The sequence below is a fragment of the Lagopus muta genome, chromosome 3 (genome assembly GCF_023343835.1).
Source record: "Lagopus muta isolate bLagMut1 chromosome 3, bLagMut1 primary, whole genome shotgun sequence".
NCBI classification, from domain to species: domain Eukaryota; kingdom Metazoa; phylum Chordata; class Aves; order Galliformes; family Phasianidae; genus Lagopus; species Lagopus muta.
In genome coordinates this window covers 83,260,464-83,282,983 of record NC_064435.1, presented here as the reverse complement: position 1 = coordinate 83,282,983, position 22,520 = coordinate 83,260,464, and the positions used below count along the sequence as shown (strand labels likewise).

The 22,520-nt window shown below is 39.8% G+C and overlaps 1 long non-coding RNA gene across 2 annotated transcripts in view; it reads right to left on the bottom strand.

The window, feature by feature from the left end:
* Nucleotides 1–4,335: 4,335 nt before the first annotated feature.
* Nucleotides 4,336–22,520, bottom strand: part of LOC125691028 (uncharacterized) — a 237,164-nt gene continuing 218,979 nt past the window's right edge. For both annotated transcript variants that reach the window (XR_007375887.1, XR_007375888.1), the window contains 2 exons: nt 21,857–21,978; nt 4,336–6,495 (listed from right to left, as the gene is read on the bottom strand). This is a non-coding gene — a long non-coding RNA (uncharacterized LOC125691028). The remainder of the gene's footprint in view (nt 6,496–21,856; nt 21,979–22,520) is intronic.

Below are 22,520 nucleotides of genomic sequence, written 5' to 3'. Positions count from 1 at the left end.
CTTTTATTGTGCATTTGCCTCCCATTTTCCAATATGATTTTGGAATGTAAAGAATTTGAGCAAAGAGAGAAGACAATGAATTCATGAGAGACCTGATTTGTTTTTTAATTGTGTTTATTTATTAACTTCTCTGTTGTTCCCAGCATCTCAGAAGCAGAGCACCACAAGCGCTTTAATGGATCTGCTGTCCCAGCGGAGAGCAGGGTAGCACTGGCCCTGTTTCAAATAAAGGCTCAGTAGGGCAGCTTGCCTCCGGGCCACTGTCTTGAGAGTTTAGCAAGGGTTCCCTCCAATTCCATTTCACAACCACTGCAGATACTGAAGTTACGGTCCCAGCATTAGCTGTGAGTTTGCTGGTACCTTGGTGTGCTCTTTCAGAAGCAAATGGATCTATCCTGATTCAGAGCCTGTTGAGAAGTAATTTGCTTTGCTGGATTTTGGCCCAGGCATGAGTTTGTCCTGCTAATCACCCAAAAAGTCTGTAGGAATATCAGGTACGGGTACTGGTACCCCAACATCTATTCTTTGATCTGTTGCAGTGATGGAAAGACCTGTCCTGCAGCAAATAGATAACTCTGGCTCAGCCTTGCAAGTGACTGGATTCATATAGTCTTGCTCTTTCTCACTTAAAGCAGTAAGGATAGCATTTCTGGCTTCACACCCATCTGCAATTTCTAAATCTGTTGACAGCTTCTGAAGAGACTTCCCAGACTCTCACTTAATGCAGTACTTCTGTACAGCACACACATTTCTTTATCTTCATTTTGTAGCATGACCGTGTTCTTCTACAGAATGCTTCATAAAAGACATCTGTACTACTTTTGCTGGAAAGAAAGATATCACTCAACCAAATTCCTGTTTTTGGGACATCCCCTGGACTCTCCACTATTCACCACTATTTTATCTTCTCTCTTATGATTCTCGAATCACTAATTCTCAAGACTGAATTTTCAGCGTAACTGACAATCCTTCTCCACCACCCCAAGGCCATTTGTCATCTCACCTTCTATCTATAAAGCAGAAAGACCCCCAGATGACATCCATCCAAGAAAAATAACTAGAAAGAGCCCTGGGGTCTGTGCAAGATGATTCCACACAAGGCATCTTCCTTTATCTCAGCATCTAGTGAAATGGGGGTTATGTTGCATGGTAGAAAACAGTTCTGTGGTTCTTTTCCTCCCTCACTCTGTCTGCTGGGCTGAAGTTTTAATTTACATATATATTCTTGAATTAGACTAAAAACTTTGAATTTTTCCATAATTTTTTCCTCAGTCATTTCATTATTGGATGTGACGTAGGCTCCTCTATGTCACATACTCTTGAATCTTTCAGTGTATAGTGGAATTGTAGCTGAGACAAGATACCAAGTATGAGCCAGCACACATTGTAGTAATGGTCATTTTATTTGTTGGGATTTTTTGGTCTTTCCTTCCAGTGTTTCTCTGTTTTGGCCTAGCTGCATTACTGCTGGCTGTGCATTGTAGCTACTTTTCATCTGATTGTGTTTGCTTTCACTTGCCTCCTTCAGTTCTGCAGAAGATGTGCATATGTGCAGGACTCCATATGTTTTCAGAGATAATCTGCTTTTTACTACCAGTAAGAATAACCTTGAGTACATATTGCACTGTCACAACACATTTTCTATATGAATCAGAAAGTAAAACCAGTGCATTGCAAAAACAGACCATATTTTTAACAAGCAAATTCATAAACCATGCTTTATGAACAGAGCAAGCTGGAGGATGGGGGCTGGGGTTAGGGAGATCATAGGAAAACAGATGTGTGTTTATGATATGAACTCTCTGTCCTACCAACTTCATGTTACATCGGGGTCGATCCATGGAGAAGTGTCCTTCTAATGATGCTGAACTGTCTATACTGTTTTATTGAAATCAGTCTGAGCACACAGACAGGAAATCAGCACACAGCAAGGTCAAGGTGGGGGGTGGGGGGGGAATGGCTGTTCCATTCTAGTCAAGAAAACTATCAGCTATCCAGGAAAAACAAAACAAAACCACAAATCCTACATGCAGTCAGCTGGGAATAAGGGAAGGAAAAGAGTGTTTCTCCTAAGGACACTTTCTGCTCTGTTTATAGCTATAGTTTGTATGGCATTTAATACTTGACCCACAGGGTCACAGGTAAGTAAGAAATGCATGGACATGTTATAACAGTTATATTTCATCCATATGTGCAAAATGATCATAGGTGAGCTGCTGCATACACACTCGAAGTAGCAACCTTCCTAGTTCAGTGATGGTCTGAATCATCCTATGTCTGTCATCTGGCAAATCGTGAGTTTCAGTGACAATTCTGCTTGAGTAAAAACTCAGAGCATAGGTCCTGAGGCATTCAGTGTTGGTGGAAGTTCAGCCACTGAGTTTATAAGATCGAGCTTAGCCTGAGTAAAAAACCTTGCTCTTTAGTTTTTGTTTTCATTTTATAACACTGACAATATTACAGTGGCAAGGGATTGAGTAAGCAATCTTTCCTCAAAGAATGTACTTATTTAGCTTCCTAGTCAGGCTAGCATGAGAGGGATGAGAGAGAATCCAAAGCTTTTCATATGTTCCAGTATCTTGGAAGAGTTGACTTATTCTTACGTTCTTGAGGCAAAATTATAAATAAAAATAAATCTGTTTAATACGGCTTCCTTTATTTTTAGTAGCTCCTTTTTTTCTTTTTAAAGAAGGGAGGCATATTGACTCCACAAATGAATTGGGCTCTCTGAAACATATTTCTGCCTGCTGAGTCTGATTGTAACAGTACATGGTGTTCTTTGTGTTGATACAGCATCCCCTCTACATACAGCTGGCAGACTACTGACAGCAATTTCAGATATATAACTTGTTTATGAAAAAAATGCCAAAATTGGTCTTTAACTGTTATCCATTATCAGTTTCTCAATTCTGCCTACAAACAGCTTGAATAACAAAACAAACTTTATGGTTTAGTTCCTTTTTCTCTCAGGGAAGAGCACCTTTCCTGTTCTTTTGGGTGGAGGAACTCTCAAAGATGCCTACATAGCAGGCATCAACACTCTCTGTGTAGACATGGAATAACATAGAGTGCAAAGTTCCCTGAAGATCTGATGAAATCTCCTCTCTAGCGACAGATCCATCTTCATTTGTACTGGGCTACTGTCTTTGACTTACCAGAATATATATCCTTGTGTTGCATTACATTATGGGTAGCATTACTGTTGTGTTTGTAAAGGCTAAGGATATCAGCAGTGTAAGATTTATATGGCTTGTATATAATTTCTATTTAAAACAATAAAAGTAAGGCCAATATTTTTGGAAATACTGACCAAAGGAAACTTACTACCTTTCCACAGACACTTCTTTATGCATAAAGCCATGAGTAAATGAGCGTTTTACTTTATTAATGAAGAGAATGTGAAGACTGTTCTGTCTATAAATGCCATTATATTGTATGTTTCCTGTCCCTAAAGACATGTTTGATCAAGATCATGACTTAATGCACAATAAAAAGCTGAAGGACCTTTCTGCCCCAGGTCACCCCTTCCAATCGAAGCCAGGTCCATAATACAGCTGAAAGCTGTTACTATACTCCTGCTGTTCACAGGATTCCATAGGGGAAAAGGTAGAGAAACTGAAGCAGGTAGACAAGCTGTAACACATTAAGGAAGAAAATTCAGCAAAACTGTACTGACTACAAAGGATGAACTAGATCCTTTGCTCTTCCTAATGGTCCTTCTCTATTGAGAGTGAGGTACATGAGTGATAAAGATACTGAATCCTGTGCTTTTGAGCATGCTTAAACTACTAAGCAAATAGAGCAAGACTCCTGTATTTCCAAGTTGCAAATAACTAATCTAATTTCCTTGGACCTACACAAATAAACTGCAGAAAAAATGTTGCCCAGTTGTCCCACGGGGGACCTGGTATATTTTAGTCCCCAAGTGTACATGGTCTAATTAAAACTGCCATATAACAAGAAGCCAGTCAAGAAACCCAGACAGTTTGGTTTATGAGACAAAGAGCAGCTTCGTATTAATTCCATCCTAAACAAAGATCTGAGGAAGGAATACAGGCTGTGGGGGGAGGGAGCAAAAGAAGCACAGCAGGCCCAAAGAGAAGAGCACAAGCGGACAGTCAGTTGGGCAACGCATCCAGTCCTGATCTGAAGACCCATGGAAAACAGAGCAGCCATTCATGTGCTATGGCATACGGGTGAATAGAATTGATCACATGCTTGCCTGGAACTTACAGCTACGTTTGTGAAACATCACATGGCAATGTATGACGAAACTCAGCCTCTCACCACAAACTATGCTGGCAAAATGACAAATATCTTTGAATTCTTTCCTTTTTTTTTTTTTTTTTAACCAATGATGTTTTTTAGTTCAGAAAATGCATTTTTTTTCCTCATTGAATCTCATCAGGCACTGAATTTTAAAGAAGCCACCATGTCTCATGTTCCGTTTCTGAAGTAAATCTCTTTCTGATTATCTGATGACTTTTATTTTCCAGAAAAATATATCAAAGTCCTCCATGAAATGCACAGATGCAACTATTCTTAAACACAAGACAAATCTGTTGTTTCTTTCAAATCACACATTGATCAAAAGAAATATCAGAAAATAATTTTCCTTCCTATTTGGTATTACTTCCTTTTTGGCCAGACACATTATGTTGTTTGCTTTTGCTGTTTCTAAAGCATCTGCTAGCAGTTATGCCAGAAACATGATAATGACCATGTTTGACCAGTAGCTTGAGCTGGTGGAATCTGTGTTCTGGGTCTCAGACTAAGCAAATTGCAGATATTGTTTTTGCTAACACAAGCAGTGCATGTCAATGAGCCCAGCGGAAATTTGGGCTCTGTTTTCTACAAGGACAGGCCTAGGCCCATAGACAGCAAATCAGAAAGCCACAAAATGGAAGGAATCCAGGATAAAGATTTTGCAGTAAATAATCACGCTACAATAGCATCTATATCTTTCTTTGAGAGTTGAGTGAGTTAACCAATTCAAATCACTAGCAAGTTCGGGCAAAGAGGCTGCTTATGGGCCAAGCCCTAAGAGCTCACAAGCAATTTTGCAATCTCTGAGCTTACCTGCAAGGCTGTGTTTTAAAAAAAAACACAACAGAAAACAACAGAGTAAGAGAAGGAAAGAAAAAAATAAGGATAAGTTAGCACTGTTCTGGCAGGGTTTTGGAAACATTGGTATGACCGTCAGAGAAAGAAGCTGTTCAGTGTTTCTGTTCTTTTCAGAAGATGAGTTTAAGAGACAACCTTCTGTGTAGATCAAGATTTCTCCTCTTTCTTTTGTCCTCCCTCTTCCTTCTGATGTGTGGTATATGTTTGGCATCATGAGACAAAACAAAGAAAATGAGAAGAAACAGCAGCATGAATCATCAGTTTTAAGTGGGGAAGATTTTCTCAGCATTTGTTTTTCCTAGCAATACCTTGAAGGAGACAATCTAATCTCCAACAGATCCCAGGAACTGTGTATTCTACCAATGGGTTATGAAGAAAAGAAGAATAAATATTTGAAGCATAAACGTGCTGGTTGCAAAAGTATGGTCGTAAAACTGTTAGCAGACAGAGGGAAAAAAGGAGAAGGAAATAGTGAGACCTAATTTGTTAAAACTCTGAAAACCAAACCGAAACAATTCAGTTTGCGTGGTATCTGAAAAATAAAAGGGTGAAATTTAATTCTGCTAGTACAAAAAGTTCCTCAGCTATTGTGTACAACCAAGCATGCCCTTCATTTTGGTCTGGAGTACGCCTCAAAAGCTGTAAAAGATTTCTCGCATGCCTCTTATCATCTTGAAATACACATGATTAGAAATCTGCTGGAATTAAGCTGCCAGAGGCAGCAGTCCTGTTATATACTGTTGGCCTGTGTGTCTGATATGTGACATTTTCCTAAATCCTGTCAGACATAATCTATCATGTAACAATCTTTTGGATTATACTTTGAGACTATGGTCCTTTAGCACAAATATGAATATGCTTCAAATTGTTATGCTCCCCATTAGAAAGATGATCAGCGTTCTTGTGCAAGGGAAAATATTAGCAGATAACCAAATGCACACTGAAGACTAGTGCAAAGTATCAGGAATTCACATAAGCACTAACCAGGCTAGTGTTGAGATGCTATATCAGCCAAAAAGGGATTTTGTCTCCTCAGCTTGTGCTGCAGAAATGCACGATTGTATATTGCATCTATTTTTACATCCATAGGTCTGAAGGAAGGGCAGAATTCTATAGCATCTATACCACAAGCCCGTCTCTAGGACATATCCAGATGATGTAATCTGTAAAGACATAGGATACTCCAGAATACTGCTATTTCCTTAACTAGAAAATGGAAAGTTCTTTTGCTGAGTGCCTTTCAATCATCTCTCTTTTGCCTTCTCCTCCTCCAAATCAATTAATCTTCATTGAGTTTTGCATAGTGCCTTACGTTGGTAGAATGTGCCTTGGTTTAATCTGAAGCCTAAGGTCTCCGGATTCTGAACTTTCCTGTGAAAATAAAATAGCAGACAATGAACATATGCACAACAGAATGTCTTGGTGTGGAAGAAACTGGCCAACAGGAATTTGGTCTGATATTAATGCATTAGGAAAACATACTGAATGGCATTGTACAACTCAGCCCCTCTTGAAATTGTGGAGAGTTGCTCTGGAAGAACCGTATAGACAGGAGACATCAAACTTCCTGCTAGGAAGGCTGTCATCATTGATCAAAGGGGACTGTGAAAGCATGCAAGGAGCTTAGTAGAACCAACACAGAAGGAATAAATACTAAAAATTTAGCAGAACAGTTCAAAGGAAGGAAGCCTGCAAAGTAGACAATTATGGCAATGATGAACAGTTCACACACTCTACAATGAATTATTTAATTTTGTCTAAAACATAGAGAAAATGCATTGGATTTTAGTAGTATGATGACATTATGTGAACACATCGGGTTCCCATTCTGGGACATCTGTTGTTCAGCCTAGTCATGAGTGATTTCGAAGACAGGATGAACAATGAGGTGACTAAGTTTGGTGTTGATACAAAGTGATCTGTAGTCATCAAACTGACTGTGGACAGCTGTAGAAAGATATCATGTGTTGCATGACTGGGTGAAAATAAGGCAGATGGAATGTCTTGGTAATAAGTTCAGAATAATGCATATGGAAAAAACAAATGCCACTGTATACAACAGCTGTGTCCAGGACTGTATCTACTTCTAGATACCTTCACACCTCAGAAAGGATGCTGAGGAGTTGCAGCAGTGGGGAACAGAGCAGAAAAGGTTATCAGAACTGTAAAATAGCTGCCTTACCTGGAGATACTAAATAGTCTAGGACACTTTGGGAAAAAATCACCTAAATCAGAAGAATATGATCCAAGTTCGTATAATGATGGATGTCATGAAGAAAAAAGCATACAGTTTGCTTTCATTTGATGGAAGTTATATGTATGACATGTGTGTACACATTATTTCCCATAAGCCAAAATTTTGGGAACAGAACTGAAAGCAACAGGCAGAAGAACAAATGGAAGTTCTTGTTTTCAGGAGATACAGCCTTATCAGTGGCTTCCTTGGGATGTCAAAAGTATAAGCGAGTTGAAAACACAATTAGATGTATTCATGAAGGAAAGGTCCTTTGGGACATCTTAAAAAACAAAGATAGAAACACAATACCCAGCTCAGGAAGTCCCTGAAGGGCAGGTTTTCAGGCCTGGAAGGTTTTGCCAGAGGCAGTGTCTGCTCTTGCCCCCACTGTCACCCACATTCCCCAGGCTCCCATTTCTGACTGCAGTCAGGCAGAGTTGCACTTATGCATACATTGCACCATCAATGTAAGCCTCATCTGTATTTATGTATCTATGAAACTTATTTATAATTCTAAGATGGTGAAACTGAAAGGTTAGATCTTTTTAGGAGTTCAACTCAGGATTTTTTACTGTAACTTCACCTATTTCTTGGTATGCATCACTTTTAATAATTATATTTGCAGTTGAATCCTAGGCTTTAGTAAATACCATCCCAAGCACTCCAGGTCTGTGAATGCAAAACAAGTCACACACAAGTAAGCCAGGAGTGGACATGCTTGGTTGCCTGGTTGTTTAATTAGAAACTGAAGCAAAAGGCATCCTGCCGCAGGGAGACAACTGGGCTGCAGACTGTGACGCTGCCATAGCTTAGCTCTGTCTCTCTTTAGCCTTAAGCAAATCTGATCTTAGGGATCCTGACCCTGACTAATTGCTTACTGTTTCCTGTGATGCTGAGAAGCTCCTTCCACCCATTGCTGGACTATTAAGCTTCTCTTCTCTGGATGATAATTAAGCAGCAGAATGCCAAACTTTTTTTGTTGCTGTTGGTTTTTGTTTTTTGCATCCTTCTTCCCTCCTCCTTCCCAATTCCCTGCTACACAAAGGCCAGCTGGATGCTTCGTTTGTCATTTTGTCACACCGTTCAGAGGCAAAGATGTCATATCACCTTTCAGAAGACAAGAAAGGTGATAAATGTGCTAACTTGAGAGACAAAGTGTCGGAACACTAATGAAAATCTCTAGTGACTACCTAACAAGGAGGACTTAATTTTAAGCAACCCAGTAGACAACTTTATCAGCCTATGCAAACGTCAAGTCTGAAGTTTAATTGGTTTAATGTGGGAGAAAATATATATATGTAGTTTTTTGTCAGTAATGAAAGTGCACGCATTTTACAGAACTATTTGCAATTAACTCTATGTATAAACAATGTAAAATATCACATGTAAAATAAATGAAATACTAGCATCCTCTGTTATCTTGATATCTAACTTCACAAAATATAATGTGGTCTAGGTTAGAGGATTTGCTCTTCAGATTTTTTTGTTGTCGATTTTTGATTGAATACAAATTGTGTGGGAGAATGATGCGAATTTTTGTTATACTGATGAAAATGGTGACTGAAATCACTCATCAAAATTTTACCAGCCATAAAGGCTTCACTACCCCATTATATGAGTTTATTAGGTAAAATTAAATAAAAAGAGACTTTAAATGAATTATAACCAGCTTACAAAAGAACAAATATATTGTATGAGAAAATTAGCTCCATCTGATGTGCACCAGTCACCATATGTAAAATGCCCATTATTTGTCCTGTCCCTTTGAAAATCATTTTATTGGAATGTATCAGTTAAACTAAAACACATGACCTTCCTTCTTGTGACATGAAAGAAACCACTGAAGAGAAGTCTTCCCCCCCCCCACCCCTCCTCTACTAATGTGAACTTTCTGGGAAGAAAAGCAGCTTCAAGGATTTTTATCAACGTCTGTGTAATGACAAGTGCATCACATGCATCCTGAACCATTAGCTGCCTACATCTGAAAGAATTTGGTCAACATTTAGGAATTTGCTTAATGAAAGGCTGGCCTATTAAAGCTCTACTAGCTTTGAAAGTTGATTGAGCCTTTCTTTTCAACTTCCTGCATCGTTGTAAATGATGCTATGCAGTGCCCTCATGTGATATAGTCTAGACAACAAGCTTGCATTGTAACACCAAAAAAAATCCAGATACCAGGTGATACACTTATTGGAGATGCAGCTACACAGTATAAGGCTCTCTACAAATTTCCATGTGAAATCCAGAATGAAAAAAGTAACAGCTCCAAAAAGCCATCTATTTATACTCTGGAGAGATAGAGAGACATTTCCCTTCACACAATACTTGAGTCAGTGACTACAAAAATAAATAGAAAATGAGTAAAAATTTAAGAGCTAATGGACTACATTTCTTCTATCAAACCACTAATATCAAATGAGATCCCTTGACCCCTGCCTTTTAATTTTTGTCTGAAACGTGAATTTTCTTTTTCTTTGACTTGATTCTCCTGACACTTCAAGACCAGTATGAAGTGGGCTGCAAGGGCACTGGTTTCTGCGTTGTGTAGGCTTTGAAGCTTCACGCTATATGATATCTATCATGTAGGGGAACATGCAACAGGATGGCATTAGAGGAAGGAGTAGTTTGCATGGGGGTGATCTACTAGCAGAGGAGCCCACTGGCTGGTAGAACACTTACCTCCATCCCAAAACATCGCCAGGTTTATGTGACAAGACATGATTTCTCAAAATTGCAGATAAACTGGTTTCCTTTCAATATGACCTCATTTTCTTTCAGGGTTTTTGTGAGTGTAAGCACTACAAAACAATGTCAGATGGGCGGTGACGTTGGAGATTGGAATTGTTTGCAAAAAGAAATCTAATCTTGTCAGTTTGGGATTTGCAGGCAGAGTGCCCATAAATGAGGATGGGATTGGGTTTCATTTCCATAGGATAGGCAAAGCACAAGGGACAACACGTAAGAGTTATTCCCCTTCTGAGGCTTGGAAAGAGAGTTGTGTCACATACATTTGGCACAGGGTCCCTCAATGAGACATCTGATGAATAGCTTATGAAATTACATTTATGAAATTAAATTTAATTTTAGAACAAAAGTACAGACAGCACACATTCCAGCTAATTTTTCTTCAGGCTCCAAGGACTGAGAGTGTTGGTGTTTTTTTTTTTATTTTGTTTCCCAAACTGATTACCTACTTAACTCCTCAAATAATTACCTCTTTTGACTTTGATCTGTAGTTACTAGTGGAATAACACCTCCTTTGAGGAGGGCAGGGTGCCAGCTTCCTTCAAATGAAAGGTCTGGGCTTATGAAGTCATTTCTTGATGATCTCACCAATTATCTTCTTGTCTCTGATCTTCCCTTTTGGGTAAGGTTATTGGGAAAGCTGAGTAAGGTAACTCAGTCTCAGTACAAATTTATCCTCGTCTACTGTAACTTGCGTTCAAAACTGGATGCAGCACAGAGACTTTATTGCTCCCGTGTGGGGAAGAGCTCAACATAATGACACACAGGAGACAGGGCAAACATAGATGTTTAAGCATAGCAAGAAGACAGATTTTATACCAATGATCAGGAGATTTTCTTGTGATTTATATACAAGTTTTGAGGGGAGATAAGGTCGTAGGGTTCTAAGATACGTTCTACACCTCTCATAAAAAAAGAAGTCAATAAATAGCAATTGTTATCTGCTTGAAAATCACCAGAAGCAGAGCTTCTCCAGAGTAAATTCCATTCAATGCACACAAGACCAATGGCAAAGGACATACAAACATGTATCATATTAATAGTATTATGCCTATATTACCAGAGTTTGGCTGAGAGTGAAATGCAGAAGCTGCTCCTTGTAAAATCCTTTTTTCCCAACTTCCATCCTATCCAATAGAGGGGGGAGAGAAGTGGCTGGAAATAGTGCAAGCAGTAATAATGGCTGGAATTGAACACTGGAGGGAGACACAGTCGCACACACTAAGCCAAAGACACTTTCTAATCTCTTCTTGAAGACTGCTGAGAGCATGCCCTAAGAAGGAAGCATGGAAGCCCATTTTATCAGCTGCCATTCCTTGTTCTCTACACCAATAAGGAAGAAAAGACAAAAATGTCTAGGCAAGTTACTGAATTATAAATCTTACACTTTGTTGCTGGGGGAGGAGAAGCATGCAAACTCCTGCACAAAGCCAGCAGAAATTCAGCACCAATGGTGTGGAACTGTTTTTTGAATCAAGCCCTGAGAACCTATCATGATTTGCATTCATGTAAACACCTACATTTTTTTTTTTGTTAACTGAACTGATTTAACTGCTAATTAAAACTAGTCAGTAAGCACAATGCAAAATTAATTAAACCATTTAGTGGGTAGATGCAAATGAGGCAAAGCTACAGCTTGGACACAACTGAAATAAGTACAAGTACTACTCGTCATCTGGCAAAATGATTCTTGAGGTAAATACTTCCCCCAGAGATGATGGAAAGCAACAAAACATAGTAATAAAAAAAAAAAAATCATACTGCTGACTACATATGATCTTTTATTGATAAAATATGCTGGAATCCAGCTTCTTCTCTTTGAAACAGTGACAAATTGGTCTCTGTGGGTTTTAAAAACACTCTCCCATACAAGAAATGCTTCATAGGAAGGTCTGGATCTCCACAAAGTCAACTTAATCATGTGAAGTTGCTTCTGTCCATTACTGGCAAGAGTTTTGCTTCAGTCTGGATGTTATTTTTTTGACGGTTACTTCTACAGCTTTACATTTTCTCAGGGGAAAATATCTGCATATATATATTAAACATTATATTGTCTAATATTAGGTGGAAACAGCATTTTCTGACAGAAGAGTCCAGGAATGTGCGGATCTGTCTGTCGTATCTCTACACTGTCTCCTCTTTCCACACTATTCACGTGCTTCACAATCGCAATAGTATTTATTCTCCTAAGACTCCTGTGGGACAAGGGCATGCAGATAGTCACCTACGTTGCATAAACTCTGAATTGAAACAGGTAAACAAACATTGGAACAAAGAAAAGAGTCAAATGCCCAATGATGTGATTCTGCTGCACCTAAACTGTGGAAGCCTGGACCCATGGACAACTCAAGTTCTTGTGAATCACCTGAGCTCCCTGCCTGGTCCTCGCAATACTCAAGAGAGTTTCATTAGACAGGTTTAGATATCCAACAGGTATCTCAGTGAGATAATTCAGAGCTAAGTTAGATGCCTGTAGTTTGTCAATATATACTGTTTTTTGCTCTTCCCCTTATTTTAGATACTTCAGAATGATACTGAAAACAAGAGCACAAAGAAGAGGAGATGTCCACCCTTGAAAGGCTCAGCCCAGGAAGAAGCACTGGGGACAGAAGCGAGAGTCAAACCTCATCCATTCCTCCTGTTCTCTATGGCCACATCCACTCTCCTCTCCAGCACACATCTTTCTGCTGAGCGTGTACAGATTATGTCTCATTCAGGAGCAGGGCAGGACTCAGGCTTTTCCCTTCTGTGAAACAGTTGTCATCAGAGGTTTCATCGCCAAATTTTAAGGCACTCATGCAGTCATTAAAACAATCACTGAGGTTGCAGGAAGCCTTCCTTCGGTTCCTCTTACCAACTGAGGGAACTTGAGTTTGCATGCCCTGGTCCTTGCGAGGGATAGTGAAAGGATGCATGCATCCCTTCCATCAAGCATGCATTGATCCAGAGAAATGTACTTGAGGACCCTTAGGTCAAATACATCCACTCCATGGCTCCATAGGCCAGCACGAGAGGACTGGGTGGGAAAGGATGGTTCTCAGCGGTGGTCCCTGCTCCCATGACCTGACCCACATAACTACTTCACCAACAGCTGTTGGGCTGGCCCTGGGGGAAACCTCTAGCAAAGCGTACAGTTCCTGACTTCCCAGCAAGGTTAGGTGTGAGATGGCTAGGAAGACCAAGCCACTTGTATGAATGAGCAAAGCCTGATCTGTCACAGCCATCTGCAGACAGTTAAGATGAAGTAAAGCATCCGTGGAGTCTGCACGAGCAGACAATTTGCAATTCAGTCTTGTCTGAGACTTTTCGGAAAAGTAGGAAACAGCTGCCAGGCCTCCTGCCTCACCCACAACCCCCAAAGCCCTCTACTGTCAATTCAGCTGTTCCTAGTCTCCTTCGAAGAGCAAGATGCAGCTGAGCACAGGGGGCTGCAACCAGCCACACCTGAAAACGTGGTGCTGGGTTCCCTCCAGCCAGCCAGATAACTTGACCAATTGCTGGCACATCAGTGATACACAAACCATCATCCTGATCAAAATTCTATCTGCGCTACTAAATTGTTTTAACCCAGTAGGAAAAACTGAAAACAATAGCTTTTTTATTTTCAGCTAAGTGAAGAAGTCTGCCAGCCCCACACCTGATTGCTGGTTGGTTTGCATTTAATAACAGTCTTCTGTTTGAGAGGTTATCACATCTGTTCCCTGTTCTGACCCACTAAGGTATCTTTTGTTTCCTACATTTTATTTTCAGTCACCCTTAGATTAATTTTGGTATTTAACTACTTGCATTCTAACACAGAAAGCATGTGTCAAGCAGAAAAATGAGTGAACAAATGAGCACACTCCCCTTTCCTCAGACAATCCTGTAGAGGAGACAGGGCAAGGTCAAGTCAACATTACAACATTCCCCTAGGTTTTCCATCAACAGCACCTATATAGAATCATAGAATCTTTAAGGTTGGAAAGACCACTAAGTTCATGTTGTCCAGCTGTCAACTTATGCCTGCAGCCACTTTAGACGACACTCAACGCTATATCTACCTTTTTCTTCGAAACCTCCAGGGATGGTGACCCCACAACCTCTCTGGACAGCACGCTCCAATACCTGACCACTCTCTGAGAAGAAATTTTTCCAAATATTCAACCTGAGCCTCTCCTGGTGCAACTTAAGACCTACCACTGTTACCTGGGAGAAGAGGCCAACCCTCATGTCACCACAAGCTTCTCTCAGGCAGTTGTAAAGATTGATAAGGTTTCCCCTAAGCGTCCTCTTCTTCAGACTAAACAATCCCAGTTCCTTCAGTCACTTCCCATAAGATCTGTGCTCCAAACCCTTCATAGCTTCATTGTCTTTCTCAGGACATATTCCAGGGACTCAATATTTTTCTTGTAGTGAGGGGCTCAAAACTGAACACACTGCTCAAGGTGCGCCCTCAAATGTGCCATGTAAAGGGGGACGATCATCTCTCTGTTCCTGCACTACTCAAACCTTACAGGTAATATGATATTCATCATGCTCTGTCTCTCCTACTTACACACAGACCACTGGGATCACAGGAGTTTATAGACTGAAGAGCATGTGGTGCTCCTTCTAGAACAGCATCTTATGCAAGACAACTGTTATGGCTGTTATGCACTAGGCTTGCTGACTGTTAGCTTTGAAGCAAGCCTAATAAAGTTATACTGTTAAAGGTATGGTACTTATCTGCATACTGCAAAGGTGGAAGTAATGCAAGCCAAAATCATTTTTCTTTTCTTTCTGTAAATACCATCACTGATATATTTCACATGGTTAAAAATGCATTATATTTAAGCTACTTATTTAAATGTTTGCATAACTTTTGCATGGGTACCGTTAAATACATTGTCAGGCAGCAGAAACAAAGCAGTGTTTTGAAAAACAAGAACAACAAAAAAACATTTAAATTGAAACAAATGCATTACAATTAAAGTTTAATGAAACTTTTCATGTCTACCTAATTTAGGACAGTGAGAAGCAGCTTCATCTTGCACAGTCCCCACAGTACAGAATGCTTACCTAAGAACTGTCCCTTTTAAATTGAGAGGCCACAAGGCAGGAGTTACTGAGCAGAGCTGTACAGGTTAAGGGAGTTGGGATAGAGGTGGTAGGTGCACTTGGTTTCTCAGCTTGAAGGGCGATACAGTACTCTACAGAGTTACCTGGAGATTAAGTGCTGAAAAACCTAGTGCAAATATCAGGAACAGACTCTGCTTTGACTGCTTTCTCCTGTCCCAGTCCCTAGAAACCCAAGTGGCTGCTGCTGCTATCACCAGTGAAGGTAGGATTGGCTTGCATAGGGTTTCCAGAACACCAAAACCACTACCCCATTAGCAAATGTCGTTTTCTTCGCACTTTCCAACCCATCCCACATCCTTTGGATGATACAGTAACCCATCTATGGTTTATTAAGGGTGTCCAACATTGCTCTGCTGTTTTCTCCATGCCTGTTGCCTCCAGATGGCCCCTTCTTGTTTTTGCCTACACAGCTGAACTGGATCTAGGAAGCTCTAAGACATTAACTCTGGCTAAGTACCAGTCCAGTGTGGTTGTTCTGGGCTTTAGGCTAGGTCAACAGGGTTACAAATCATTGCATTGTGCTATGTAGGTTATGTACATATATTCACTGAATTAGTCATCTCATTGTCTGCAGAGAACAGGGCTGTGACAGCCATTTGAGCAACTACTTTTCTATCAGCCTTGAACATGTATTATTTAGCTCACCAATCCTTTGGAACAAAGATTGTCCTCTGTTGTATACCTGCATGGTGCCTTGCTGAATAAAGACTGGTTTTGGCCAGTGCCTCAAGGTAGCTCTGTAACACAAATGATTATTCATAATAAAATAAATATAATGGCTCACGTCAAATGTCTAATGATACTGTTCAAGGGATCCTGGGGGTGTTTCTCAAATGTGTTCTTATCATATTAAAAATGTAGGATCTGAGTATAATTTCATTCCCTTTTACTGTATTTTAGATGACCAAGAGGCTATTTTCTCCTTGTTCTACGCATATGCAATCCTACAAGTATTGCAGAGGGAGCACATAGAGACTAGAAGCCATACATATGATTATATGACTGTACATTTTACAACAGACACCCCTATCTCTCTCTCTCTCTCTCTCTCTCTCTCTCTCTCCCTCTCTCTCTCCTTGTGCCAGAATAGTATTACGTGAGTTGCAATATCAAGCATTCAAAAATTAGGAAGTTGAGATTGTCTCTGCAGATCTAATTCAGCCACTCTGTTTATCTGTGTTACAACAGCATGTGAGTAATTAAAGACTATTATTGTCAAGTGAAATTTCATGTTACCCAGAGCAGACTGGATGGCGCAAACTTAATGAGTGACTTTGCAACACTATTTCTCTTTATTACTCAGTGTGTGGTCCCCAACACTATGGTTGGCACCCTATCTAGATCTTCAAATGATTTCTTCACAGTCTTTCCTTTACCTTCATCATTATTTTACACCGGTGCTTTACAGGTATCACTGTATTTATTTTCACAGTATCCCGGTGTGATAGCAATTGATTATCTCCATTTTACAAATGAGGAAGTGCAACACAGTAAGACTGAGATCAAAAGTACAATCTCATTCCAGATACGGAATCTGAGATGCCACCGGTTTTTACAGATCTTTTCAAGTGCAGAGCACTGCCATTTACATGCCTAAGCATGGCATTTTTCTTCTGACCTTATCCTGACCTCTCCTCTTGGGTAGACAAAAGAAGGGACACAGCACAATCAGAAATCATCCCTGAAAGCAACTTGTCTGAAGTCATAGGAGAATCTGATGGTAAGGGTAGAGGAGTCCCCGTGATCCTGGCAATGTTTAAGTGCCTTTATCACGAAAGTAGTATCTTCCACCTGCAATCCTTTGCCCTGTGCTTCCACATCCTTCAAATGATCAGAAACTATCAAGAAAGCGTCCTCCAAACAACTTTTCTTTCATTACACAGACTTGATTTAGGCCCATCCCATGCACCAGCTAACCTAAATAATGAACTCTACCGCCCCACATATAGTTACAAATGAGCTTCTGCATATAATATCAAATACAGAGGCATATGGAATGTTAACTGAGGCATATAAAGCAAGCTCAAGTTAAAACACTGACAGATATGTTTGCTCCATCGGAAAAAGAACAAGCCATATTCACTAAATGTAATGCAAAACAGTAGCAAACAAGAAAGATTGGCTGTGGAACACATGAAAACAAACAAACAAAAAAAAACACCGTGTGAGGTTTTTCCAGTGGCCATCTTCTATAGAAAACAGAAAATGTGCATTAGAGAGAATAGAGCTTAGAACATCATCATTCTTCTTATTGTTTGTAGCAGTAAAACATTCACATCAAAATCATTTAACTTGCATTTTGCAGTGAAGCCATAACGTGTGTGTTTGCCATAAAATATATCTGGATTTGCTATTTTGCAGACATCAGAGCATCTCATGTGAAAGCTGGCACTAGGTCCCCATGCCATCAGAGATGCTTGGAGTCACAGGGAGAAGGGAACGAGAGAGATCCTCAGGTGGGAGGCAAATTCCCTTGGGTTTTGTTGCCTGCTGCCAGCACTGCCACCCAACCCAGTGGTGGCTTGACACCAGTGTCTCGCTGCAGCTCTACACCCACAGGAGCTCGTAAGTCTGTCTGCACTATCAGGGTGATAAACCACACTGGCAACTTTTAATTACCTGCAGCTGGGGTGGGGATGTATGGGGAAGCTGCTGTCATACAGAACAAATCATGCCCTTCCTTTTTTCTCTTACACATCAGAGGTGATGAGTCTGGCTACTGAAAACAACAGGTCCAAGATTTCTTAAGTCTTAAGAGCAAGCGGTTCAAACCTGAAATCATGTACATTTTTGGCAATATTTTAGATAGATTTCATCCAGCTGGGAGCCCTCGATTTTGATCAAATGTTCTGTGTATTCTAGCTCAGCAGAAAGTGTTAAATTGGTGTAGGATCATACCCGTCATCGAGAGCAGCAGTGGCTTTATTCTTCTGCCCGCCCCACAACATACTTTTGTTTAGTCTGATACCATCAGGCTTTCTGAAGTAAAACCTAACTGCCTACTCAAATCAGTGAAAGGAGAATACAAAAATGCACTGGGAACAAATAGGTTGCTTTTTGTTTTTTTCTGGAGACAGAATTTTTTCTCATCCCTCACAATATTCTTTTTTTTTTTTTTAATTTTAAATCATCCATCAATTATAACAGTCAGTACCAAACACTGAAGCACTATAGAAGCAACAGAAGTGACTACAGAAGCCTCACTGTGGACAGTGCTAATGAACACCGAACATTTTTTAAAACTCAGGATCCCCCCAAGGTAAGCCATGCTGAACGTTCATCTGCATTTATGATTTCTGAACATTTGAACAGATAATCAGTGTTAAGACTACACTGGCAATTTGCACAATAACAAGGAAATTCAGTTCAATCTTTTAAATATCATTTTATTAATTTTGAACTAGATACTGTTACCTCATAACTCTCTTAACAGAGAAAGCTTATAAGCACTGCAATTAATGAATTTCTCTTTCTCGAGTGTACCTCCTCTACACACCTGATCAACAATAGTTGAGCTCTGCTCCTTACCTTTTATGACCCTACTCTGTTAAGGAAACAGTTTCATGCTCATTCTCAAGATATTTTTCTCTCTTTTTCCTATCTTCACCCTGCCTTACTGTCTATGTGGAGGATGCACGCGGTCTATTTTCTATGTAAACTGGCCAGCTACATACTTGCATGCCACCTGGCCTGCCAGCCTCTATTTCTCAGCTTCTGGGCCAGCCATGAGCACTGGGAAAGGACTAAATTTGCCATGACTTTTTTTCCAGACAGAGGAGCTGACAGGATTGTTCTCTGCTTCCCAGTCTGTTTTTGCAAGGCATCTGCTGCTCTGAGATTTGGCTGATGTCCTGACTCTCAGGTTCAAAAGTCTCTCTTCACAAGAAGAGTGATTAATGGACACACATAACTGGGAAATACTTAAGGAACCAAGCCACAAACAATTAGCCAGGAAAGCTACATGTTGATGAGAAGTTTTAGGATCAAAAACTTGCAAATGTTGGAAAGTATAGAAAATAGGTACCCAAAAGCATTGCAGAGTCAGTGCAGTGAAACAAGATATGCAATTGCTTAAGTATATACCGAGAGAATTTTTATACCATTTAGGGCACAACATAGTGATATTTTGAAAAAAAAAAAAAATAAACAAATCCTTTTTTTATTTCCATTACACTAAAAATTTGTCATCTGTTACATGGAAGTTTGTTTTCCCCTTTCACTGGAATTAACTTCTTATTGAATTAATGACTCCAGGTGAGCTGAAGTTCCTCACCTGGTATGGCTGAGCACACCCATGCCCAGCCTTGCCATCCACCATTGAGATGCAAATTGTCCCACTCCCCACACGAAATTTTTGGCCATCACCCAAAAAGCCTGCCAGCTACAAAAAGAACAATAACATGGCAGGCAGCTGCTGCAGCACAGAAGGGACTAAAGTTTTAGGAAAAAGGAGATATATTCCCTGCTTGGTCATTTAAAAATGTGTATTTTAGCAAATAAAGCAGGTGAAAAATTATCCAAGATAAACACAATGAATTTCAAATAAGTTACACACAGCATCTACAGGTCACCAACTCTTTTCCTGCATGAATAGTTTATCTAACTTGATTCCTTAATGCGTAAGTGCATTTTTCTGAATAGCTGTATACACAGGCGCACCAACAGTGAATTACAGCTATCAGGAAATTAGAATAAAGCAGTGAGGTGAACTGAATTGATCATGGAGTTCTTTCAACAGCAATAACTTTGCAATTGAGCATAGAAAAATAGTCAGAGTCCTTGTTTAAGGGCCCTCTGTCTGGAGACTGTGAATGAATTCCAGGCTCATTTTTAAAAGTAGGACACAAAATGTAAGGTGAAGACATGAAAGCTTCTTAAAATAAAGTAACATACTGCATGCACTATTCTCTCCCTTTGTGAGAGCAAAAATGAATACTCTGATATTAAGTTTCAGTCAATTCAGCTATTCATTAAAAGATCCATTGGTGAAGACTAGGACAGAAGAGAACCGAATTGAGTCAGATGGAGTTGAGAACATGATTGCAGATGTCGGACTCTTATGGACAAATGATTACTGTGCCATGCTACACAACCTGTATTTATTAAGAGCGTTTTGAGACTTTGTGGCAGCTTTTCATAGCGAAGATGGCCTCCACCTTGCCATAGTCCCCAGGCACTGGAGCGTTGTGGCCTTTATTATCCATAAGACAGCACTCACTGTTCCTTTTTCTGCAGTATCTACAAAGTCAGTACCTCTTCATGTATTTTTCCTTTTTGTGGCTTTGATGTATTTTTCCCCTTCCTCTTTAAAACCTGTTCAAAGCCTAGGTTAAAGCTCATCCTGCTGAGAGACGGATGCAGGGATGAGGCCTCTATTATCTGAAGTACTGAGTTGTTCAGAGCCAGCAACAGAAGCAAGAAAATAGGATCATGCAGAATAGGCATACATGTCATCACTGTTAGTAAAATAGTTACAGGTTTGGCACTGTTGCAGGCTTTCTGCTTGCCAAAGCACTGGATGGAAGTTTAAGAAGCAAATGATTATCCCTACTCAGGGCAAAGCTGGTCAATCAATCCTATATCAATTCCCCTGACGCAGCAGCACAAGGCTGTGGTCGACTTCTGTGCAAACACACAGGATGTCTCCACTTAGTGGAAACCCACTTCTGAGCATATCTATCCTGAAACCGCATGACTCTTGGAGGCAACGACTTCCAGTGACTCGCTAGAAACAGTAACTCCATAATGAGATTCTTTTCTGGATGGAACGCAACAAGGCAAAAAATGTGAAAACACAGTCAGGAGAAACTCTAATTCAAACATTCTACATAGACCATTAATATTGCCAACCACATTTCTGGCTAACTTGGATGCTTTTCCACGTGCTGTTATGAAGCTCAGGTTTTGCTAGGGATCATCCCAGTCACAATTTCCTTCATTTTGTACTTTGACACTGCCAGTAGAATAACAGCTGCCCTGAATTTGCCTTTGGGAAAAGAGTTATATATTGATCCCATTATATTTCAGAACTTCAGTAAATCCACTCATAGTAATAGGCTGTTGTTTTTATTGTTGCTTCTATTTGTTCTACAGTAGGACCTGAGAAGAGTCAGTTATGGACCAGGAGTCAGATGTGCTCAATATGAGCAAGAAAATATTTTCTCATACTTAAAACTTCCAATCATTCTAATTTTCTGCATATGACATAAGTACCAAAGTACATTTTGAAAGTTCTTGTCTTATTACTGAGTGGGACTTTTAAAGTTTTTTGAGGCATTAAATATGTGCTGAAATGATCAGAAGCATATGTGAATAATAAAGATGAAATCTCTCACAGAGAATATCTGGCAGACATGTCAGAGACAATGGAGAAATGTAGACAGATTGAACATGGGATAATATTTGTGCAATACAATGCTGCTGGATGCCAAGCCAATACCTCAGCGTGACACTGCAATGCATAGTGTGGACACAGAGCTCAGAGCAGGAGCAGTTTCACCAGCCCTGCATCATTGCATGGTGCAGATGAGCCAAAGAAGTCAAAATGCAGCCAGTTGGCAAAGCACTGAATTGGAAAGACTCCCACCAGGTTGAGAGGCCCTAAGTGCAGTGCAAGGGAAAAGAATGCAATGATTAGGCTGCCTTGGGACTCACCTTCATGCTCAACCCAACATCATCACACAAAGGAGTGGTGGATCTCTCAGCAAGTTTTGTCATCTCTTCTTTATAAACCACATCAGGTGATTGCTGTCCTCTCAGGAATATGTCTTGTGAACCTAGCCACACAAAAGTTTTTAAATATCATCTATAGGGTCAAGAAAGCAGGCAATTCTGAGCTAAATCTTTCATTATTTGACACGGAAATAACACATGAAACTTAAACTATAATTGGGCACAGCTATTAAACATGTCATTCAATTTTCAAGAAGGAAAGTGAGAATACAATTAGACCCTTATTACACAAACATGTGAAAGGATAGCTAGAGCATTCATGACATCAAATTTAGATAACTTTATATATTTTTAAGTAAATTTATAAAAATTATGTCTATTTATAAAAACGTAAATACATGAATACATAGCCTTACATACATAAATGTTTATGCAATGCATATGCTCTAATATGTATATTATATTTTCCTCTACAGACAGTCTCATTATTTATTTACATAGGCATTTATGCATCTGAGCTATCCGATTTTTGCACTCTTAACATGCTAAAAGTACCTTAAAATACTATGGTGCACCATTAGCTCATAGCATGAAATTGAGAAAATACGTACTTATTTGATTCCACGAAGGCAACATGAAACCTTTG